This window comes from Manis javanica, chromosome 3 (genome assembly GCF_040802235.1).
Source record: "Manis javanica isolate MJ-LG chromosome 3, MJ_LKY, whole genome shotgun sequence".
In the NCBI taxonomy this organism is placed as follows: Eukaryota; Metazoa; Chordata; class Mammalia; order Pholidota; family Manidae; genus Manis; species Manis javanica.
The window spans coordinates 157,345,411-157,368,614 of NC_133158.1; the positions used below are offsets into that span (position 1 = coordinate 157,345,411).

Genomic DNA, 23,204 nt, shown 5'->3' on the forward strand with positions numbered 1-23,204 from the left:
TCAAGGATACCCCTAACAAATATTTTAAAACAGGCATGGACAATGAATCCGTTCATTTATTTATTTAACTGATATTTTATGGAATTATTTCTGCATACCAGCTATTATATTGGTAGTGGAGATCCTATGCTAAGTGGCAATTACTCCTACTGTAAAGATACATTCAGTAAGTATTAACAATGTTTATATTATATGCTAGGAACATACATCCACATTAAGTTCCAGCAGTGAAGAAACAAGGTATTTTCTCTCTGGGTGCTTACATTCAAATATAGATAGATAACAAACCAATTGATAACAACACCCTGTAATCACAGGTGATGGTAATACTGATAGTGAGTCTATCACTCAATATCTCAAACAATAAGCAGAATTTATTGTTTGCTCTATCCATAATATCCTGAAGGAAAGAAATTAAAATTCATTCTTTAAATCACCCACATTTCCTTATAATAGTGAAGTTTTGATACATGATCTGTAGAATCAGAGTACAGTCCAGACAGCATACACAAGGGTTTACTATAATTCTGATTCATTTGAGCCTTAATTACAGGTTTGCATACATTTACTTTAGATTTGTTGCTTTGTATCAAAATGAGAATAAACTTAGGAAATAATTTACAAATTTAATATTTCATAATTTACTCTTATTCTTATTTAGGTTTTGCTGACTGAGCCAGTACTTTATAACCATCTGCCAAATAGTATTATCAAAATACTTAAAAAACACATTCTGGGAAATTTTTCATTTAATTACAAATATGTTGTTTTTAAAGTTTAAGTACAATAGAAATATAAGAGATTTCAAATATGAAAATATGGTATTTTGCTTGAAACATAACTAAACATGATGAAACAATTTGTGTCATGAATATATAAAAGCTAACACGAATGAGCAGGTTTCAGACACTGTGCTAGACTATTCACATACAATTCTAATTTAAGTGCAATACAAGAAAATGATTATTATGAGCCCAAAAGCACAGAGGAGGAAATCAATGCTCTGGAAGTTTAAGTAACTTGCCAAATTCTACGGAAAGATTTGCTTTTTGCCTACCTTTTATGATGAGAATATGCGTGGAAGAAATGGCAAAAGGAGAACTTTTAAATACACAGAATGAGAATTCAGAAACTGAGGAGAGAAGTTTCTCACCCCTGTAAGACCTCACTGGGTAATTTTCTCATCAACACTATGTAATGTCTCTACTTGGAAAAGCAAGAAATAGACATCCTAAAACCATTCATCCTCCAACAGCATATCTCCAGTGTCATTTTTGTGGATATTGCAGTGGTTACTCTTCCATATAACAGATTACGTAGGTAATAGTAAACCTGAACAAAAGATCTCTTTCAGAGAAAACTTCAGATTTTACTGGAGTGATTTTTTTTTTAAACTTTGTCAAACATAACAGATTTGGAAAATATTTTCTGGTATCAATGAATCATGCAGGCTAGTTTGGGCTACCATTTAATTGCTTTTCCAAAATTAATTTCAGCATTATCAAATAATTAATCAACATAATCTCTATGTTGGCACCTATATCATATTCACAAGTACTTTGAAGGCTTTAAAATACATTACAGGTTTAAGTATGTTGAAAGTTAAAAGACAGCAGTAGAAAATACATAGAAAAACTAATAGCAAAAATGAAACCGTTCTTACTTTTCTAAGTTGCTCAAGCCCAGTTACACACAGGTAGGTAACATATACTTTAAGCCTTTCATGCTGCAGATGGCAGCGGTGCTTCACGTCATCAGCTCTGCTTAACTACCGGCAGGCTCACGGAAACATTTCTATTGAGTGTTCACTTTGTTCTTCCCGTAATCTGGAAACAGAAAGTTACTGATTTTGTACATAGGAGGGTGAAATTGGATGTTGCTTTTCTTAGCAAATAAGAAACAGGCCATTTTTATACATTCATTATGTACAACATAAAAGTTTAATAATAACTATTTTTGATGGACCGACTGACTACAATTTCAGTTTGGTGAATGCATATATCTCTATTTTTCCAAGGAAACTGAGTAACACTATCTTATCAAAAAGCTAAATAAAGGCAACTAAAAAGATTAAGCATCTAATTGAAAGTAGATTCCAAAATCTGATTTGCTATTCCTCATTTAAGAGCTAAGCAATCATTACACAACATCTAAAATAATTTAGACATAAGCAGGAAATCACTTTAGTCATTTGGATGTTGTATCTTAATCAACTTCACAGTAAATGTAGAGGCAAAGCCATGGCACATACATAGAGTCAAATCTCTTCTGGATTTTGTGACTCAAGGTCATCAAGCAAAGATGTGTAGGTCTGATCGGGAATGGGAATGTCCTACTATTTTATTTTATTTTGTTTATTTTTAATTAATTAATTATTCAAATTTGGTATCGTTAATGTACAATTACTTGAACAACGTTATGGTTACTAGACTCCCCCCATCACGAAGTCCCCACCACATACCCCATTACAGTCACTGTCCATCAGTGTAGTAAGATGCTATAGAATCATTACTTGTCTTCTCTGTATATACTGCCTTTTCCTGTATCCCCACTGCTACATTATGCATGCTAATCATAATGCCCCCTTTTCCCCCTTATCCCTCCCTTCCCACCCATCTCCCTCAGTCCCTTTCCCTTTGGTGACTGTTAGTCCATTCTTGGGTTCTGTGATTCTGCTGCTGTTTTGTTCCTTCAGTTTTTTTCTTTGTTCCTATACTCCACAGAGAAGTGTAATCATTTGATACTTGTCTTAATCCACCTGGCTTATTTCACTAAGCTTAATACCCTCTAGCTCCATCCATGTTGTTGCAAATGGTAGGATTTTGTTTTCTTCTTATGGCTGAATAATATTTCATGGTGTATATGTACCACATCTTCTTTAGCCATTCATCTACTGATGGACACTTGGGTTGCTTCCATTTCTTGGCTATTGTAAATATGCTGCAAGAAACATAGGGGTGCATATGTCTTTTTCAAACTGAGCTCCTGCATTCTTAGGGTAAATTCCTAAGAGTGGAATTCCTGGGTCAAATGGTATTTCTATTTTTAGTTTTTTGAGGAACCTCCATAATGCTTTCCACAATGGTTGAACTAATTCATTCCCACCAGCAGTGCAGGAGGGTTCCCCTTTCTCCACATCCTTGCCAACATTTGCTGTTGTTTGTCTTTTGGATGTTGGCCATCCTAACTGGTGTGAGGTGATATCTCATTGTGGTTTTAATTTGCATTTCTCTGATGATAGCAATGTGGAGCTTGTTTTCATGTGCCTGTTAGCCATCTGAATTTCTTCTTTGGAGAAGTGTCTTTTCAGCTCCTCTGCCCATTTTTTAATTGGCTTATTTGCTTTTTTGTTTGTTGAGGTGTATGAGCTCTTTATATAATTTGGATTTCAACCCTTTATCAGATATGGCATTTATTAATATATTCTCCCATATTGTAGGATGTCTTTTTGTTCTACTGATGGTGTCCTTTGCTGTAAAGAAGTTTTTACTTTGATATAGTCCCACTTGTTCATTTTTTGCTTTTGTTTCCCTTGCCCAGGGAGATATGTTCATGAAGAAGTCACTCATGTTTATGTCCAAGATATTTTTGCCTATGTTTTTTCCTAATATTTTTATGGTTTCATGACTTAGATTCAAGTCTTTGATCCATTTTGAGTTTACTTTTGTGTATGGGGTTAGACAGTGATCCAGTTTCATTCTCTTACATGTAGCTGTCCAGTTTTGCCAACACCAGCTGTTGAAGAGGCTGTCATTTCCCCATTGTATGTCCATGGCTTCTTTATCATATATTAATTGACCATATATGCTTGGGTCTATATCTGGGCTTTTTAGTCTGTTCCATTGGTCTATGGGTCTGTTCTGGTGCCAGTGGCAAATTGTCTTCATTACTGTGGCTTTGTAGTAGAGCTTGAAGTCAGGGAGCATAATTCCCCCTGCTTTCCTACTATTTTAAAACAATGAAGTGTTAGGAATGCAAAACTGTGATGAATATTCTATCCAGAATGGTGGGAGCAGTTGGAGCAGAAGTGGGAAAAATGCAATCTGAAATATAGAGAAATCAACTTCATCTTGTATGGGTGATTTTCAATCCAGGTTGTATATAAAATCACATTTTTAAACATATCAATGTGGAGAGATCATTTTAACTTGCCAATGCCCAAGCCTCCTTCCAGATCAATTAAGTCAAAATTCCTGCGAGTGTCTCCTGGGTCACTGCATTCTTTGCACATGCATGCAGTGTTGCAAACAACTTTCTACAAGACAGTATAAACTTTATTTTTCAGTCTACATCCCAAATTTGTCATTCAAAATCTTCAGTAATTGGTCTCTGCTTTACTTATATAAACTTTCTGGTAGTCTGAGCCCTTTATAAACAGCCATGTCCCTCTGGGACCCCTGTGCAGATCCCTAGTCTAGTGTCATTGACCATGTTTCCAATATGTTGAGTGATTATAAAATCACAATCACAGCAGTGGTTTCATCTATATTCTTGAGAGTATTTCAAAGCATTTGCACACATCTGTTTAACCTGAGCTGGGCTTCACAGAAAAACAGAGGGTTTCCATTATGCATAACTTTGAAGATGACCAGGTACAACTTCCATATATTAAAGTTTTAGAAAATGAGAAACAGAAAAATTAAGTAACTTTCTGTCACCTCATGTCCACAAGTCTTTTTTCCCATATCAGAGTTTACATAAAAAGACTATTAATAAATATGTAAAATGTTCAACAATGATGATTAGATGAATAAATTATGGTTCACACATAGAATGGAGTTCCCTTTCCTTAAAATTAGATTGTAATTAGATAGATGATAGAATACATAGACATATAGCCAGGCAGGGTAGAAAATATCTATTTTACAATAGGTAAAAGAAAAGCAAGTTACTTTGCAGAAGTATGCAGAATTATCACTTTTTGTAACATCAAGAATATGTGGGATGTAGGTGTAAAAAGACAGAAAAGAGAGAAATGCCAAAGTTTCCATTTCCTATTTGCTGTAGCAAAAGCACAGGTATACAATCACAAAAGTCATATAAAATGTTTTTAGATATATTTATAAATATGACAGCTAGAAGGTAGATCTATTTTATGGATTTATATATTCTAAAAGTAACTGTTTTCTCAGCTCCTTTGTATCTAGGGGTCCACAGGTAATTCAGATCTTGTCAGTGAAATATAACCAGAAGTCTATTAGGGCTTCTAGTAAATTGTTTACTTCTATGCTAAAATGGCCAGATGTGACTGGCTCTATTTTCTGCCCAGTTCTTCTTTCTTAGAATCTGATGCCTGGAAATACAGCAGCAATCTTAATGACTCAGCTAGCCATTACCATAAGGATGGCAACTCAAATAATAGAAGGCACGTGGGTCTTTGATGATACAGTGGAGCTGTCGTACCTGTCCTGGACTACCTGGAGTATCTCCAAATTTTGTGAGATAATTAATATGCTGCAGAGATCATTTTGAGTTTAAGCTACTAGTATTTAGGTAGACTGTAACATTAGCTGAAAACATTGTTACCTGATATAACCATTTAGAAAAAGTAAAATATAATTTAAAGTCATACACCAACAAATTTAGATATAAAAATAAAACCAAAAATTCTAGGAAATTAAAAATTTGGTCTGCAAAACACAACATGAGCTAAGACAAGGGAAGAAAAAGTTGCAACATAAAAGACATGGTACTTATTCAAAATGAGAACAGAGCTTCTACCAACATATGAGCCAAATATTTTTAAAGGAAACAGGGATAATACTGAACTTAAAAATTCATTAAACAGGAAATATTAATGGCTCATAAAAATAAAATTATGTTAAAAATAGAATAAAATAAAATAAAAATAAAATTATGTTCAAATTGTCTATTTAAGAAATGAATTGGAAAAAATCAAATGTTTGAATTGTCCATTGTTATCAAAGGTTCAAGAAAGCAGCACTTTTTATACACTCTTGGTAGAAGAGTAAATTGATATTAATCAGGAGGAAAATTTGGCATCAAGTGTAAAAAACTTTAAATGTTACATATTCAGGAAACAAGTAACTTTGGTTTCTTGGAATTTATTCTGTACATACATTAAATAACTGTAAAAGCTTTCAAAGACACATGTGTCAGAATGCTAGAGTCAGATTGTTTTAATATTCACAGTAAAATGATGGAGACATGGTAAATGTTCACCAATCATGGATTAGTTAATAAATAATTATTAATAAATAATGCTCACACATAGACAATAATTTTTCTTTTCTTAAAATTAGATAAGTTGATAGTCATTTAGTTGGAAGGCAGGAGGCAGAGTGTAGGGAAAGAGAATGGGAAATAACCATAGTATAGTAGGTAAAGAAAAATAAGTTACTCTGTAAGAGTATGCAGAACTGCGATTCATTTTTTTAGAAAAAAAATATTAATTGCATATACACTGTATAGGATATTCTTAAATTTAAAAATCTGGAAGAGTATATATCAGATTTTTAAATGATTATTTCAGAGTTGGAGCAGGCATGGGGAACTTAATTACTACTACATATATTTCTGAAATGTTTGAACAATAATCCCACTACATATACATACATCCATACATGGCACACACACACACAATGGTTAAAAGTGCAACTATTTCTAAAAACAATTATTCAGATTTGCCTCAAAAGGGAAACCTGTGATATTTCTTAAATTCACAGAAAAATAATTAACAATCAAATTAAGAAAAATAATGGCTCTTTTTTTCATGAGTATACACAATTTTTCTTTTCAACTGTATTCTAAATAAGCCCATCTTTTACACACACTTATTTCCTTTATTTTCATTGATTCAGTTTTCATAATGTCCAACCTATAAACATGTACCATGTTTCCTGGCGTCTATAATACTACTCAATATATTTAAATTCCAGTCTTTTAATATCCCCCTTTACATAACTCAAGAACAATCTGATTTGAGATGACATCAGTGGACATGAGTACTCAAGAAAGGAAAGAATAAATATCCTTCTGTCAAAATACTTAAAAGGACAGTGACACTCTGAAATCACTTGGCATCAAATTTATCATTATACACATTATAATCTTTCTGTGAGTAGTTTATTTCCCACCCACATGAGAATGCAGTCAGAAGAGAAGTTGGGAGGAAGAATTCTGTCAGGAGAGAGCTCTAGCTCGATGGCTGAAATGTGGGAATTGAAGCCATGAGTACTCCACGGAAACTATTTTGCACAAGAAGAATATCATAAGCAGAAGGAAGCCTTAAGACAGCAGACTTGAAAAACTTGTGGAAGAAAGGTACACAAAGGACTGAGGAGAAACACCTAGAGACCAACAGGAAGGACAACAGAGGATGATACTACAGAGATTAAGAGAGATTTCTGCGAGCTGAGTAGTAATTAAGCATACTCAGTGTTGTTTTAAAAAACAGTGCCATGATTTCGTTATTTTCTTTGGATTTAGGCATTCAAATATTATTAGGCTCAAGAGAAAGTGCTATTAAATGGATTTTGGTAAGAGTCTTAATTTAGATGCTCTTGGGCATGACAAAAAGAAAGGAAGCAGAGAAAATAAGTGGAAAAAAATGTTTAATGTAACAAAAATAACTTGGAATCAACATGGAGTGAATATGAACAACCATGAGGATCTGGACGAGGGTGACAAAGTCAGGTGTCAGTTAGCAGAGGAGGGTCTGTCTCTGCTGCAGGAGCACCCTGGGCAGTAACCAACACAAACAAAGCCCATGGAATAATACACCACAAATAATACACCAAAACAGGTGGATAAACTTGTGCTGAAAGAGCCGAGGAGTTCTCCTGGACCTGAAAGCATCAACATTTGATCAATCTGAGTTAAAAGGCTGAACCTCAGGTATTATTTTATGGAATGATAGAAAATGACAAGGAGAAATGGAGAATTAGATGTAAAATTATGGCTTCCAGCTTTTCAGTGAACCGGTCCCTACTGTTCACATGTGACTCCAGACATCATGGCTCCACATTAGATTTCAGGAAATATAATATCAATTACAGTCAGTAGATTGAATTTTAATTACTTAGAACCTAATTATATAGTTAGAAAATAATTCTTAAGAGACATGTAGCCTGGAATTTTACATATTGTTTTTATTTGGAAATTATGCCTACTGGTCACGCAAAAGGAAGAAATTAACTCTTCCTGTATATTCACAACTGCCGAGGACAAAGTCACCAAATGGTATATGTTCTTTCTTACCTCTTCATTCTCTCTTCATCTCTGTTTCCACTGCCACTATCTTATTTTTGCATCTGCTTACTTATATCCCTGTCCCCAGCCTTTCTTTCCTACAATGCATTCTCTATATAATGGAGAGACCGATTTTTTTTTAGAACAAGTGTCTGACATGTCTCTTCCTTTTCAAAACAAACAAAAAATAAGACTATCTCTTCCCTTTCTCTTAAGTTTCCAGTAAATTAGAGCAAATGAAGGCATTGGCGGATAACAGAAGCAGCAAAAGGCAGGTGGGTGTACACACGAACAGTCCCCAGTAGAGAAAGGCCCTTAGCCTGTGTCTTCGCTGTTCCGGAGATAGCAGCGGCACACGAGGCGGGAGTAGAAAGCATGTCTAACAACAGTTAGTGGAAAGTCCGTCCACTGAAATACTATGCTAATCAGGTGCTCACACTCGCTTCACTTCCAACCCCACCCTGTCGCCCATGCACATTGAGCACAGCAGCTCAGCACTACATCCCAGGCATCCAAAAATAGCATTCTTAAAGAATTTTAATTAATTGCCTGAACACAAGGTTTCCAATGTTGACGGAATGATTTCAGTGCCACAGAGAAAAGTTCTCCCACTTTAGCATTCAAAGGGCAGTCTCCGCTCTGCTTACTCTAAAGGTGACAAGCATTGTTCACATCTGAGCTTTCAGTCCTAACTTACAGGAGGGAGGGAGCTGGCACAGAAACAGGCACACAGAGCAGGGAAAAATGACAGGTCACCAGTTCTCTATTCTGAAATATGAATAAATGAGGACCACCAGATATATAGTGAAACATTAGACTAAGATAAATAAAAAACTGCTGACCAAAGAAGAAACATAAAAACCAAAGTACAATAAAGAATCTAAAAACAAAAGTTCAGTGAATATTGAGGAATTTGAAAAATTAATACATTCATTAAAAAACAGGGGGCTGTTTAAAAACATAAATCTAACAACCCTTAGTACATATTACTACATTTCTGGGACCCCTGTGATTTAGTGTCATAATCTAAAGAAAATATTAATTTCCTATTTGAACTAAGATTCAGCCCCATTTCCAGGAAATATTGTTATATAAGTAATAATCCCTAGCATAATCAGCATATTTTAAATATTAAATCTTTTCATTCTCAGATAACAGCAAATAAACATATAATTAACCAAAAGGAGAAAAAATAAGCAAAGGCATATGATCACTTTGCTGAATGTTTTGTTTACATGTGCTTAATAAATTTACCACTCACTGCACTTTGGCACAAGAATTAGGAGCCACATTTGTGTATTTAAAGAAAAAAAAGACGTAATTCTTTTCCTGCACTATTTTACAGTACAAAAAAAAAGAAAAGAATATTATAAATATATAATCCATATAAATAATTGACAAACAGCTAGCATTCTTGTCTTAGATTTAAATATTACTATTTTTGAAACAAATGCAAAATTTTGTGCCCCCAATGACACCAAGAACCCTATGCCTTTTTCTTGTTCTTTCCTTGTTGTGGAATAAATGAAAATTTTGTATAGATACATATCACATCTCAGACTTAACTAGTTATCTTCAAAATTTCAAAATGGAATACCTTTCAATATTTCATGTAAAGAAAAGCAAGTTTTTTTGTTAACTACAAGCTCAAATAACTGCCAAGGTGCCAGAATTTTACTAAGATGATTTGACAGAAGATCACTGTTGAAATAGATAATAGAGAAGTTTTTTAAAAAAGAAAGAAAAGATAAAATCAATAAAACTAAGAGCTGTTTCATTGAAAATATATGCAAAATTGACAAGTCTCTAAAAGACCAAGAAAACAATAGAGAATTCAAGTAAATAAAATCAAAATTAAATAGGAGCCATTACAACCAATCACAGAAATATAAAGCATCATATGCCAACCAATCGGGCAACCTAGAAGAAATGGATAAATTCCTAGAAACATATAATCTTCCAAGACTGAATCTTGATGAAAATTCTCTAGCTGTGTCTATCTTCAATAGTGATGTTCTCATCATTCATCAGAGGTGACTGTCCTGATCAATCATGTCTCCCTATTTCCCTAAATTCGTGTATTCTGATTTCAGAAAATAAAGGGGAAAATAAAGAGAGGGATATGTGAGGTTGAGTAACTTCTCCAATGTCACTGCAAAGCTACATAGCCTGGCTCCAGAGTGGGTACACTTAACCACCCAATATAAGGGTATTTGTTGTTGTATTCTCTTTTACTATGCTCTTTCACTATATATACTACTTTTGCTATGCTCAAAATAGTTTTAGAATTGCTTTTATAAGGATCTGAAGTAAATATGGCAAAATGTTAAAAAAAATGATCAAAGTACTAATGTTTATATGTCAAATATTTACCATCTGTAAACTTTAATCCTGATTAAATACATCACATGATGAACAATTCACAATGTTCGTATATCTATGAACATACATGTACTATAATATAAAAAAAGGAGAAATTTTTTATTAAGGTATCATTGATATATAATCTTGTGAAGGTTTCACATGAGCAACATTGTGGTTTCAACATTCACCTATATTATCATTGCAATCACTGTTCATCAGTGTAGTAAGATGCTATAGAGTCAAGAATAGGAGAATATTTTTTAAAAAGAACCAAAGATTCCAGATCCAGGTAAGATGCAGAAAGCACACTGCACCTGTCTCTTCCACTTAATGTCACTATAAAATCTAGAGTGGACATAGGTACTTAGAACATAGGTATTAAATGTCTGCCCTGAGGGCAGGTATTTAAGGACGCTGAAAATGTAACAGCAGAAGGAAGATTGATTGAAGAGCCCAAAAGCTTTTGTTTATGTGGCTTTTATCTCTTGATATTAACCAGAATTAGAAATTAAAACTGAGAAATTGTTAAAACATAAAAAAACAAGCTCACATTCCACTAGCTTCCATATATCAGAAGCCTCTGGAAATTTCCACTGAACAGTCATATGAGTAAGTAAAAAAGGCAAATAAGACCTTAGTGATACAGGAAATTATTCCGACCACCCTTTGAGAACCGCTGCCTATTTGCAACAAATGAAGAATAAATATCATTCTGAGGCACATATGAAATATTCACCAAGTAGTAACAAAAAGAACTGTTGGACAAACATCTTATAAAACTAATATTATACTGAAAATTAGGCAGAAAAGGAAAACTAAAGCAAAAAGCTAGAAAAAACATTTAGAAATTAAAAAGACATTTCCAAGTAATACAGACACATGTCTTTTAATGTTTTTTTCACTAGCTCTGGTTCCCAGCATTAAGGCTCTACTTTCATAAAGGACCATGGTAGAGTTAAGAAGGCTTCATACAACAATATAGCACAGAGAAGGTAAATAGTGAATCTGTGGCATCTTACTACACTGATGGACAGTGACTGCATTGGGGTATGTGTGGGAACTTGATTATATGGGCAAATGTAGTAACCACATTGCTTTTTCATGTGAAACCTTCATAAGAGTGTATATCAATAATACCTTAATAAAACATTTAAAAAAAAGAAGTCTTCATACTCTGCCACTACCTTTTGCACTTGAGCTTACATTGTCAGTGAGAAAAGAACTTACTTCAGTAAGCTAGGTATTTATATTTAAGAAACTCTTTACATCAAGCTCTCTTAATTTTTGAACCTAATTGTATACAAGGCCATATCTAGGGTAGTGGAAGTGACCAGCATCAGTACTCAAATATCCTTGAATGTTCTCAGCTCTTCCAGTGCTCCACAGAGAAAGCCTCTCTGTTAGATTCCTTGTTAGCCAAGGAACACTCTGAAAATGATAAATGGTTCAGAATTTACCAAGGAACATCTGTGAGAAGTTGCCAGCTACTAAACCTATTTAAAATGATAGACTTATGATAACCAATCTAGTGTAATATTTTTTAAATCTGTAGGGAAAAAATGCAAAATTTTTAAAAATATGTAGGGCAAATATTAGGTAAGTTACCTTTCATTTCACCAGGTAGCATTAATTTCTAATATTTCAAAGACATTTAATAAAAATAATTTATCCTTACTTGGCTTTAACATTATCAGGGACTAGTTATAAAATAAATAATTCAGGGATGAAAAGTACAGCAAAGGTTTTATAATAAATAATATTGTACTAACTTTGTAGGAAGACAGTGGTAAGTATACTTACTGTGGTGAGCATTTGATGATGTATACAATTTTTGAATCATGGTGTGGCACCTGAAACATTTTATATCAACTATACTTCAATAAAAAGAAGCATATTTCTTGTGAAGTAAGAATGACATTTTAAGTAGCTAAAAAAATGGGCTAGGAGTTTTCAACTTACAAATAAGAAGTTTGATTTTTTTCAAAGAAATTTCTACCTCAGTAGAAATGTACATAAAATGTGTTTGTAGAATTTTAGAACGTAGAGATGATTATAACACATGATAGAATATAATGTGGGCTTGGGCAATATTAAAATGTGAATTTTAAGGACTTTAAAATATATTAAGATATTTTAGGCTTGGCCATGGACTCTAGAACCAAGGGATGGCATATTCTCTTCAATAAATGATGTTGGGGAAACTGTACAGCCGGATGCAAAAGAATGAAGTTGCACTCTCATCTTACACCATACCCAAAAGTAAACTCAAAATTGATTACAGAGTTAAACACAAGTGCTGAAGCCATAAAAATTCTTAGAAGTAAACAAGGGAAAAGTCTTGAGCTTGGTCTTAGCAATGATTTCTTGTATATGACGTCCAAAGCACAGGAAACAAAAGTGAACACATATCAGTGGGACCACATCAAATTAAAAAGCCTCTGCATGGCAAAAGAAAACATCAACAAAAGGCAACCTACAGAATGGGAAAAATGTTTCCAAAATGTATGTCTAATAAGGGGTTAAAATTAAAATATATAAAAAAAGTCATACAACTCAATAGAAAAAAAAGAAACTCCAATTAAAAAGAGGAACCTAATAGACATTTCTCCAAAGAAGACAGGCAAATGGCCAACAGGCACGCAAAAGATGTTCAGTATCACTAACCTTCAGGGAAATGCAAACAAAAACCACAATAAGCTATCACTTCACACCAGTTATGATGGCTATTATCAAAATGCAAATGACAGCAAGTGTTGGCAAGGATGTGAAGAAAAGGGAACCCTTGTATACTGTTGACGGACATGTAAATTGGTACAGCTGCTATGGAAAACAATATGGATGCTCCTCAGAAAACTAAAAATAGAACTACCGTATGATCCAGTGATCCTTTTTCCAGGGATACAGCCGAAGGAATTGAAGTCAGGGTCTTGAAGATACATCTGCACCCCTATGCTCAATGCAGCACTATTCACAATAACCAAGACCTGGGAACAACTTAAATGTCTGTTATATAATGTGGTATATACATGCAATGGGAAATTATTCAGCCTTAAAAAGAAGGAATTTCTGCCATTAGCAACAATATGGATGAACCTGGAGGACATCATGGTAAGTGAAACGAGTCAGACGTAGGTGGATAAATACTACGTGACACCATTTATATGAGAAATCTAACTTACTCAAAGTCATGGAAGCAGAGAATAGAATGATGGTTGCCAGGGGCTGGGAAGAAGGGGAAATGGGGAGGTATTAGTCAAAGAGAACAAGTTTCAGCTATGCAAGATGAGTAAGTCCCAGAAAACTATTGTACGGTACAGTGCTTATAGTTAAAAATATTGTGTTGAATACTTTAAAAATCGCTAAGGGATTAGATCTTGTGTTGTGTTATCAAAAAATAACAATAATGGTAAACAAAAAAAGAAAGGAAACTTCTGGAGGTGATGGATATGTTTATGGCAGTGATTGTGGTGATGGTTTCACAGGTGTATACATATGTGCAGACTCATCCAGTCGTATACATTAAATATATTCAGCTTTTTGTAGGTCAGTCATATCTCAATATCATTTTTCAAAATGTTTAACTGCTTTTAAAAATATGTTTAAAAAAACACATTTTAAGTGCCCAATTTTGTCTACTCCAACAGATAATGTTACTGGATCACTGTCATATAGGAGGGCAAACTGGTATGTCAATAATTTGTTGATATTTCCAAAGGACAAGGAACAAACTGGTAATATGACCATGGTCCTCTTCTGATAGGTAATAGTAACAAGGTAAAAGTAAGAAATTAAAGCCCACCTGCAAAAGATATTTCTTGTCTTTGTTATCTTCATTATCCTTAGTACAGTGCATCATGTCAGTACTGGTACCATTTCTCCAATTTTTTATTAACAATTGCCACAATGCCAAATGCAGTTAAGCCCCCAAATAATTCAGATTGCTATAAACCCTTTGAATTTGAACACAGACCCTGAGGCTGTCAGGAGAAGAGCTTTGGCCTTTCCCGCAGGGGCCAGTTAGTGAACTCTCCCTTACAGAGACTCTTACTGTCCAGATGAACTCAGAAACGCTGTTTGTTCAATCATCCCAGTCAGGGGGACCCTGCCTCCTTAGGAAAGCTTCCCTCATTCCCTAAATGTCACTTTTAATCCTCAGTGGGCTTCCTTGCTCAGCATTCTTAAGGCAGAAGGAGAAGTCCTAGACTCAAGTCGGGGATCCTCAGGACCGCAGCCAGCCAGAGGGGAACAGGGCAGACTCCTGGGTTGTTTTGTTCCAAGTCCTATTAGTAAAGATCTGCCTAGGATTTAAGGTTTCTCTCAAAACACTTGTTGTCCAACCTAAATTAACTTACTGAACTGTTCCTTATAGGAGGTAAAAATTCAAATGTGTGTAGTTAGATGACAGACTCTGTTCATTTAAGCTATACAAATATTGTTACTAATTATAGTAAGATAACATAAGGAACCTGCATATGAAATCCAACTCATACAAATAAAAGGTCTCATCCCCTAACAAGCTTTACTAGAACTTTTCAGGATACAAGCAGTCTAGTCACCACACAAAGGAGAAGCAGAAAGAGGTCCAGACATATTAACACAACTACCTGAATAATTTCTTGTTGCTTCAGAACACCCTTGGGTCCAAATTAATATGACAGATGCTAACATATTACACAGCTACATTTCTTAATGGAAGGGAGTTGTTCTGGTTATGAAACATCTCTGTTTTATATCCAGATAGTTATGCAGCTCATTTGATGTTTTCCAAGGGGCCATGCCCCATGCACAGATTCTAGATTGGTGTACCTTTAAAATCCTAAACAAGCCAACTCAATCCTAGAATAAGCATGGAACACATAAAATCTCTCCTAGAAAATGTCATTAGTTTGATTGTCAGAAGACCGGTGATTAGTGTATTTATAAAGAGATTTGACCAGGCCACTTTCTTTTCCAGAGGCTGAGAGAGTAAAGAGGGAGAATAGCTTACAGTCTTGCTGATTAAACTTATCCTTTCCAGAGTTAATATGAAGTAGTTAAGATAAACATAAGCACTTTTGACTTAGTTGAATTATGGAGGACTTTTAGGCATATCTTCCTGTGCATAAAGTGATGTTTCCTATAGCCAGGATTCTCACCTGGCCCTGGTCAGCTAGCTCACTACACATATATGGGCAATATGTTGTTACTGACTCTAAATAAAGAGCTCCACCTGGTGCTCTGGGCTACACGATGGCCCAGCTTCAGGGTTGCAGGAGAGCAGAGGTCAGACTGAGACGGCTGCAGGGGCAGAGAGGCCCAGAGGAAGAGGCCTCATGCAGACTCGCTCTGAGTGGACGGGATTCTAGTGATTGACCTGCCACCGTGGGAATAACGTTGGGTATAAACCCTTTCACCCCAAGAACATTCCATTGTCATTTTTCAGTCTCACTGAATCCATAGTGAACATGCCCAGGGCTAAAAACCCACTGGCAAGACACCTCCCAAAATGGTTGTTTGGGCATTTTTTTTTAATTCCTGACTTCTGGTAAAACATAATCTATGCTATTCTGTCATTAAGCATATAAAGGACAAAGAGTCAGCTATATTTTAATTAATCCTCAAAAAAAATTATTCTAACAAACCAGCATTCATCTCATATAGACCTGCTAAAATTTGTGTGAAACATAAACACTCTCAAAGTCTCCACTTTTCAGTTTTCCAATTTTTTTAAAAAAGCTCATTTTAATTTCATTAGTGTTTTCCTCTAGATTAAGAACCCATAACCTCTAATTCCCAATAGTGTGAAAAGTTATATTTCTAATTTCATTATATGTAATTAAGACAGGTCCTCTGAAATCAAGTTTTAGTAGGAGAAGTAGTTATAATAACAGTAGCAGTTGTAGAAAAAGACAAAATAGAAGTTAAAGCTTTATTGTTGCTCTTTCACAAATCTACAAATTTGGATAGTATCTCTCTCATTCTTCGATTAGCTTTGTCTTCAATCACTGGCCTCTGAAACAGTCCTTTTAAAGTGGGAAGAGAAGCATGTTTTCCTGTCACTCAGACAAAAGATCTGTTGGAGTATTCAGGACAGAGTGAAGGTGCTGTGAAGTGACGGCTCTCTAGACATCCTGCTATGCTAGCCAGAGGTTGGAGAGAGATTGTATGACTGTCTCCACTTGTAAATAACCCTGGACCTGAAAATGGCTGATAAAAGCTCTTACTGGAGACACTTACCTGTCATAGGAAACAGAGGATTTTAATCAGAAGGGCTACTCAGGATGAAGGTATGTTTTCTGGTTGGCCGTGTTGACTCTGGTTTCAATGATTAGAACCCACATGAAGTTGTTTTTTAGCTATGTTTAATTGTTGCCTGAAGAAAAGAGGTCACTACCCTATGGACTAGGAAGCCTAGACTGTTGGTGAGTCCAACCCTGCTTGCAATGGTTATTTCTGTTTTTAAGTGAATAGGATAAACCTGGGTACCTCCCCTAATAGGATATTCAAATTCACCTTTCTCCTTCATTCTCATTCTTTCTTCCCTCTAAGTCTCTTTTAGAAATAAATTGGTTTTTCTAATTAGTTTCTCTTATCTGGGATGCAAGAAACATAAGAGTTTCACAATGTGCAGATGGTTGGAAAGTTGTTCCCCAGAGAAACTGAAGAGTCAAAGATAAAAACCCTCCAGATTTTGGGGGTACCTGAAAAAAATTGCAGCTTTCTACCCATTCACCACACAGTGAAGCCTGCCGCTGCAAAGTGCTATGTTACTGCCTCTGGCATATATATAAATGGGCTATCTAAAAATCACCAGGCACTTAAGGAAGACCTCAGATAAGAGAGATAAACAGAAAGAAGCAAAAAAAACAGAGATAATGCTGAAAAAAAAATAGCAAGTAAAACCTCCCAAACTCCATAATTAATAACCTCAGAAACATAAAAAGCAATCTACAAAACAAGAATAGGAAACTATAAGAAAGGACATTTGGTAGCGGGGCAGGAATTGAAAATAGAAGAGCAAAAGTTTTAAATTAACCTAGGGTGTGAAAGATCAACTGAGAAAAATCTCTCAGAAATCTTAACAGACAAAAAATAATGAGAAAGAAAAGTTATGAGAGGGTGGCATGGGGAGGAAGACAGAAAGAATGGAAACAGAAGACAAAGGTGAATGTGAAACCACACTGGGAGGGGAGCATTAGGAGAGCCCAGGTCTACCTTTGCCACAAAAAAGGAGTAACATTTGCAATGGGTGTTGGTCTTACTGAAACCCCAGGCTCCCCCGGCCCAGAGAGAACTAACACAGGTGGGGTTTTTTTGTTTTCCAAGAGTGGAGAAAGGGTAGGAGATAACTGAAGCATGTTTCCAGAATCTATCTTTGTCACAGTTCACGACTACTCTTTTTTAAATAAAACAATCCATCTCTTCTATAATGAATAATTATAGACAATTTACGAGAGAGTCCTTTAAGTATTATTTGCAAAGAATGGCTCAGCTCTAATTAAAAATGGAGATAATGCTCTTATTTTGAGAGATCTCTCTGTATCCCAAATTCAAGGAGCCAATTCTCTTGTTATGCCAGGCCTCAAACTTTTCTAAAGAATAGATTCTGAATTTTCAAAAACTAATCCAATTTAGGTCTCTCTAGGGCACACCATACTGAGGCCTACTGATGTCATCTGGAGCTAAAACAGACCAATATTTTTATTATCTATGGACCCAAGCATAAGTACCAAATACACAAGCAGTTTTCTCCTCAAACCTCAAAGCTTAAAGTATATTTTTATAGGCACAACAGATGGTAAAGTTTAACTTAATTGATCTGTGAGAGGCTGGCCTCAGAGAGGGAGGTAGCCTTGCAGAACTCCTGGTGAGCTCCTGGCAGAATGTTAAGGGGCAATCAGGACTAGTAAAAGAACTGTAACACATGATAAAACATAATAAAAGAGTGGTAATGGCAAGGTTTGGACCCCAATACCCAGTCATGTCAGTGGAATAACTGACACCCTCAATGAGGGAGAGTGAGTAGAGGAAAAAGGCTGACTGCCCAGGTTCTGACATATCTCACTGCTGTTAGCATTAGATTATATTCAGGAAGGATAATCAAAAGCATATATGGTATGGCATGGCAGGGGACCAAAGCTATCAGAATTGATGTTGGAGAAGATAGAATGCTAAAGAGTTTTTCCCTCCATTTTCCATCTTTTGGTTAGTTGTTCAAACACTAGGTACTGCTATGCAAGTTACTAAGATTACTAATAAACTGGCCTTAAAATGGGGATCCAGGTGGGGACAATCAGATGAGGCCTAAAAGGCAGAAGACAGAAGAGCAGATGAGAAAGATGTAGCAGCGATGGAGGTCAGACAGATTCCAAAGCATGAGGAAGATTTAAACACTCGACTACTGGCGCTGAGACGCAGGGACCTGTGCAGAGCTAAGGGCAGGCCCTAGCTGACAACCAACAAGGAAACCAGCATTTCAGTCTACAACCACAAGGAAATGGATTCTGCCAACGACTTGAATGATTTTGGAGGTGGATTCTGTCCAGAGCTTCCTGTCAAGAGCCCAGCTGGCAATAAACCTTGATTCAGCTTTATGAGACCCACATCAGAGAACTCAGACAAGGCAACCCAGACTTCTGACCTACAGAACTGTGAGATGAGAAAGTTGTGTTACTTAAGCTGCTAAATTTGTGGCAGTTTGTTACAACAGCAATAACAATCTAATATAAATGCCAAACCTATGATTTCAACTTGAGTACAGGCAAGTAAGTGCTATCCACCTAGCTATGCCATGTAAACTTTCACTGAAGCCAGTGTTACTGCCCAACGAATGCCTAAATGCAGGAAGTTGTCCTACATATTTCCTTCTATATTCAATCTACAGCCAAATAATGTAAAACAAAATGCCTGAATATTTGTTCTCCATCTGAATGAGTCCCATTTTGTACAAGTATTTGTTGGTGTCTTGCCAATAGGTTTCAGCACTGGGCAAGTTCACTTTGGATCCAGTGTGGCCAAAAAAATGACAGTGGAACATTCTTGGGGTCAAAGGGTTATACCCAACTTTACTCCCACAGTGGCAGGTCAATCACTAGAATCCTGTCTACTCAAAGTGAGTCTGCATGCAGCAAGCCCATCTCTGCCTCCGGGCCTCTCTGCCCTGCAGCTGTGTCAGTCTCTGTCCTCAGTGCTGCCACCACTCCAGTCTCATCTCTGCTCTCCTGCAGCCTTGCAGTTGTGCCACCGCATGGCCCAGAGCACTAGGTGAAGCTCTGTTTATAGAGTCAGTAACAGCATATTGCCTATGTGTGCAGTGAACAAGCTGACCAGAGCCAGGTGAGAATCCTGGCCACAGGAACCTTCACTTTCTCCACAGTTGACAAGAACAAATAGCACTGGCACCTAAAAATTTCATATCTAGGATTTTAAGCCACCCAAAATACTCTAAAGGCTCACTTGTTTGATATAGGAGACTGTTCACAGCATTATATATACATAATAATAAATAATAAATTATAGAGCAATAAATTATAGTGCAATCATTACATGAAATATTATGCAACCCTTGAATAACAGATTTTTGAAGGAAATAATTGTTATGTATTAAATGAGAGCAAGATACTAAACTGTATTAACTGCATGAGTCTAATTTTACTAATAATACAAATGCAGTTGCACATACAAAGAAGACTGTGAAAAAACATTAAGTTATATTGTTCACTATATAATGTGTGGTAGGGTTTTTTATAATTTTAAAATATTTTTGTGTACTTTATAAAACTATATATCATTACTTCACAATATGATATTCTTTCAAAAAAACACTGAACATTGATCTGTAGCCTGTGTTTGCTATTTATACATATGACACTAATTCTATATATATTTTGTTTTGCCAAATTAGCTTTGTGGTACCTTGGTTTCCTTATCTTCAAAAATAAATTGACCCAAAGGGCCTAATATCTCCTTGAACACAAAAATTCTAAGAATATCTAAACATAGAAGTGTCAGGAAAACCCTAGGTTAATAATGTATTTCCCTAGTATCATCACTTGGATTTGGCACTTTGTTATTTTTCTCCCTCATGTCATTATTGTGTAGGTCCCTTATGAGCATTTTCTGTACACTAAACATATCAATTCTTAAATCATAACAAATAATCTTGCTTTTCATCCTATCACTACATAAATTCTGAAGACAGTTCAGACAGTAGAAATAAGAACCCAAACCACTGGGAAATTGCTATCTTAATTTTTCTTTAGATTATTGTAAGTAATATTCTTATGCAAATGCAACTATATAGAATGGTTTGTGACTTCCTTTCCGAAATATTTATGCTTTTATCATTGTCCTGTAGTAACCTTTGCCACACGATCATAACTTTTGTACCTATGTTTATATGTTCATAAGACTTTTTAATTGAATTAATTATTGTAAAACTTACATTTATCAAAACCTTTGTATCGTTAAAATTATATTTTAGCCACCTAATTTAAAGCTTAATAAACACTGTGCATATCAGTTTTCATTAAAAATAGATATATACTGCTTTTCATGTATTCTGTAAGTGGGAATATAAATAAATATTCTGGCAGAAATAAATTTGGTACAATTCTTTTGGAAAGCAGTTTAGCAAGATATATAAAAGAATTAAAATAATCAAGTACTTTGACTTAAAATCTGCCTGAAAATTTATCCTCAAGAAATGTGTCGAAAGATAAAAAAGACAAACAGTGGCAATTTAATTCCACCTAAAATTTTTCTTCCAATTATGAGCTTAGAAAAATCTATTAGCATCAGTCCTGGATTGTTTAAATTTCTCTTTTACATAACCCAGATTAAACCTACCTTGTTAATGATCCAATTTGCATTAACCCTATAAGTCTAAAGAATGAATTAGAAATTCGGTGCTCAGTGAAGGAATGCTTTGGAATCTGTTTCTCAAGCTCCTAAGTACAAATTATACTCCTTGAGTATCACTATATTCAAGTTATCACACATGGCTCTGAACACTTTTTATTCACTATTATCTCTTCACAGAGCATATGACCAAATAAACAAATGCAAGTCCTGCTCTGTTGTGAATGTAAATTATATTACTTTGCTGATGAAATCAGCACCATCTGAATTTGCAAACCACCGAACATCAATAATAAGCAATTTCTCCCTTGTACTACAAAAAGACATGACTAATATCACATCACTACTAGAAAGATAAAGATCAAAGTGTTCTTTTTAAAATGTAGATAAAATGTTCAATTATCACCAGCACTGAACTGTATTGAAAACAGAGCTAACATGGATGTTACAAGGATGCTGTATGTTGCTGCTTGTTTTCAATATTGATTCCAATGGTGACTTGATGGTCACTTGATTGTAAGCTATTTCATTAGAAGGGTTTCAAATTGTTCTTAGAGTTTTATTATAGTGTCTCTTGTCTGGTTTTTGCTTGTAATACATCCAAGAAAGTTTATGTTTTAAATTAACAAAGGTTTAGTCCAATGAGCCTGACCTCCTTTTGGATTTTTCATTATATCTGATAGTTAGCACTCTTGGTATTTGCTTCTAATTACTTTAAAGTAAAGTCGGTTAGCGGTCGTGTTTTTTGAAGTCCTTTTAATAATCATTGCCTGTATTTCATCGCCTTCCCTTTTAGTCTGCAAACCACTGAAATACAGTTTCCAATCCTACCATTCCAATGAAATTGCCGTTGCTAAAGTTGATAGTGGCCTTTTATTGTTAGACCCCATGGAAATGACTCAATCTTTAACTGAAAGCCAGAACAAAGGTGCTTTTCAAAATCTCTTTTGTGCTTAAACTTTCTGGGCTTTTTTCTTTTAGACCTAATCATAATTGTCTCTTTAGATGGTCCATTGGCTAAGTAAGTAGAAACCTTTAGGCACCAAGGTTTTGTTGGTTTGGATTTTGGGTAAGTGAAAGTTGTTTAACTTGTGCAAATTGAAGAGCTAAAACAGAACTCACCATAGGGTGTGCCTGATAAACCAGAGCCACAACTGATTACCTCAGAGGTTTAGCCCTGTGCCTCCTCCCAGGTCAATCCGGCGCAGGAGCTTGGTCCTTCTCAGCCAGGGTCCTCTCTCTCTCTCCCCCTTTCTCCCCTTTCTCCCATTTCTCTCCCTCTCTCTCTCTCTCCTGCCTGAAAAAGAATGAGAACTTGTCATTAGAGGAACCTGAAACTACAGAGTGAGGTATTACCTTCTTTCCACTTTGGTAACATCCACCTACCAGGCTTCAGATTGTGTCATAAGATTGTGCAATGCGTTTTCTGTTTAGCAACCTCCCTTCCCTTCTAGATGGGGGAGGTGGGAGGCACAATAAATTATGCACTGTGTTTAACAGGAAGGTGTTTGCAAGCATTCTTCCCTTGTCATTAGGTGCAAACCAAAGAATGATCCGGGAACCTACGTGCATGACTTGGCCACCACAGCCGCAACTTCCTGTGCTACCTACGGTTTGTGACACTACTGATCACTTCCTCATTAAAAGTCTCTCCCACTACGTTGATGGACAGTGACTACAATGGCATGTGGGGGGGGTACTTGATAATATGGGAGAATGTAGTAACCACAATGTTGCTCATGTGAAACCTTCATAAGATTGTAAATCAATGATACCTTAATAAAAATACA

The 23,204-nt window shown here is 35.5% G+C and overlaps 1 protein-coding gene across 3 annotated transcripts in view; it reads left to right on the forward strand.

Annotated features, from left to right (window-relative positions):
• PLSCR5 (phospholipid scramblase family member 5) overlaps positions 1 to 23,204 on the forward strand; it is a 54,576-nt gene extending 31,372 nt beyond the window's left edge. Inside the window, exons 9-10 of one of the 3 annotated variants that reach the window (XR_012129461.1) lie at positions 13,472 to 13,683; positions 14,220 to 21,848. The gene's annotated coding sequence lies outside the window, so the exon portion shown is untranslated. Of the gene's footprint in view, positions 1 to 13,471; positions 21,849 to 22,949 lie in introns of those variants that run through there. The other 2 variants (XM_073232232.1, XM_017650352.3) reach the window with 2 other exon arrangements.